Source organism: Aotus nancymaae, unplaced genomic scaffold (genome assembly GCF_030222135.1).
Source record: "Aotus nancymaae isolate 86718 unplaced genomic scaffold, 86718_ANA_hifiasm-v0.15.2.pri h1tg000041l, whole genome shotgun sequence".
In the NCBI taxonomy this organism is placed as follows: domain Eukaryota; kingdom Metazoa; phylum Chordata; class Mammalia; order Primates; family Aotidae; genus Aotus; species Aotus nancymaae.
Genome location: NW_026988455.1, coordinates 31,689,499 through 31,692,091, shown reverse-complemented (window position 1 = coordinate 31,692,091; position 2,593 = coordinate 31,689,499). Strand labels below are relative to the sequence as shown.

At 43.7% G+C, this 2,593-nt stretch overlaps 1 pseudogene; it reads left to right on the top strand.

Moving 5' to 3' along the window:
- The first annotated feature begins 1,826 nt into the window (after positions 1–1,826).
- LOC105725243 (small ribosomal subunit protein eS17-like) lies at positions 1,827–2,343 on the top strand (annotated as a pseudogene).
- Positions 2,344–2,593: the final 250 nt, after the last annotated feature.

The following is a 2,593-nucleotide window of genomic DNA, read 5'->3' as shown; positions in this document are numbered from 1 at the left end:
TGTTATAAGATGAGCTCACAAAAAATTTTTATCAGATCATAGTTAATCTTTCTAACTGATCTATGAGGTAAACATCTCAAGCCCTCTCCCTATGAATGTCAGGGCTACAGTTTTTAATCCAGATTTTTTGACTTTTAATCAAGGACCTTTTTCACTTCATTTCTATTTCTCAAATTAAGGTCTGAAGATCCTTGAAAGTGTTCAGTCATATTCTCAAGGGGCCTCGAGTTCTCCGTGAGAATTCCATTTTGTATTTTCATTTGGATGCTAATAATCAGTGAAGACCAACATATTTTGGTTCGTTTGGATGATCAACTTAATGGGGAGCTTCCACCTACTTTCAGGGCCTGCATTTTTATCTGTGTTTAAGATTTTCTCGGTGACATGGAGTGACAGTTTCTTTGTCATAGAAAAATAATTGTAAATGATTTTAACAAAACAAAACATACAGACATGTGAATGTTGTGTTCTCACCAAGTGAAGGCCAAATGACTTCATCACAGGATGTACAAAGGAAGGTTCTGCGTAATATAATTAGAGACAAGCGGGGGAAGCATTGAGTCACTGCGAAGCGGGAGCCTGGCAGGCTGAACTCAGGAGAGCCTGGACACGGAGCACCACGTCCGCGCTGTTGAAGGGAGTGACCATTCTGTATTTGTTCCAGGGAATTAAAAGTATTCATTTGAATTGTATGACTTTCCTACATTTGTTGACCTGTAAGTTTCTTTTGGTTTTATTGTGGCGTGATGTCTATATGCAACCATTCTTTATAACTAGTTTTAAGTTTACATATATTAAAAATAACATTTTATTAAAAATCACTTAGGATGACATCAGAGGTCAGCGAGAATGTCTTTCCCTTAAAGACATCCACACATTATTCCATCAGCACTCCATCATAGGCAAAGTTTCCAAAGAACTTTCAGGAAAGTATGTTTGAGGTTTTTATTGTTTGTTTTTGTTTTGTTTTGTTTGACAGAATTTTACTCTGATTGCCCCGGCTGGAGTGCAATGGCACGATCTCAGCTCGCTGCAACCTCCGCCTACCGGGTTCAAGAGATTCTCCTGCCTCAGTCTCCCAAGTAGCTGGGATTACAGGCACCCGCCACCATGCCTAATTTTTTTGTATTTTTAGTAGGGATGGGGTTTCACCATGTTGGGCAGGCTGGTCTTGAACTCCTAACCTCAGGTGATCCATCCACCTCAGACTCCCAAAATGCTGGGATTACAGGCATGAGCCACCGCACCTGGCCCATGTTTGAGTTTTATGCAATTTATACTGGTGACTTGTTACCAGCACCAGCACCAAATGCTCTACCTTCAAAATATACCCAGAGTCCAATTGCTTTTACTCCCTGTACTCTTAATACCCGGTTTCATCACCATTTCTCAGCTGCCTAGATGACAGCCACAGCTCCCAGCTCCTGCCAACCCCTTTGTCCATTCTCAACCTGCAACTAGAGGGAGGCTGCTCAAGCCTGAGCCTGATCCTGTCACTCCTCTTCTTTCCACCTGCTAATGGCTCCTCTCTCTCTCAGAGTGACTGCAAAGACCCCTTGGCCCACAGGCCCTGCACCGGCCCCTGTGGCTCTCCAGCGTCTCCACAGCTCCCACTGTGCTCCCTCCACTGCAGCCGCACGGACCCTTCCTTGCTCCTGGAACACACCGGGCCTGCTCCTGCCTCAGGACCTTTGCACTTCCTTTCCCACTGAGTGGGAAGCCCTTCTCCATTGGCTCAAATCTTCTCTCAAATCTCATGTTGGCAGTGATGCCTTCCTGACCACTCTGTATAAAATTGTAGCCTCTTTTACCAAGGACCCGCCAACATGGGCCGCGTTTGCCCCAAAACCGTGAAGAAGGTGGCCTGGGTCATCATAGAAAAGTACTACATGCGCCTGGCTGGGCAATGACTTCCACACGAACAAGCACATGTGCTAGGAGATCGTCATTATCCCTAGCAAGAAGCTCCACAGCAAGATAGCAGGCTACGTCACCCATCTGATGCAGAGGATTCAGAGAGGCCCAGTAAGAGGTCTCTCCATCAAGCTGCAGGAGGAGGAGAGAGAAAGGAGAGACAATTATGTTTCTGAGGTCTTAGCCCTGGATCAGGAGATCGTTGAAGTAGATCCTGACACTGAGGACATGCTGAAGCTTTTGGATTTCGGCAGTCTGTCCAACCTGCAGGTCACTGAGCCTACCGTTGGGATGAATTTCAAAATGCCTCAGGGACCTGTTTGAATCTTTTCTGCAATGCTGTATTATTTTCAGTAAACCTGGGACAACAGCCAAAAAAATCATAAACCCTACCTCTCCAGTTCTTCCCCTTCTCTTTCTCTGTTTCGTTTTCCCCACGTAACTTATCCTCAAACACACTATTTAATGTATTTATATATTTGATACAGTAAATACAAAAGTTTACCCATTGCCTAATGACCCAGGGGCTTTTTTTCTTCTAATCTTATACTGTGTACTTGTTACAAAATTCAAAAGGCACAGAAGTGAATAATAAGTCTTTCTTCATTCCAGTTTCTATTCTGTATGTTCTAAGTCTTTATCTTTTTGTTTTGTATTAATTATGGCATCAGCTTTGTTA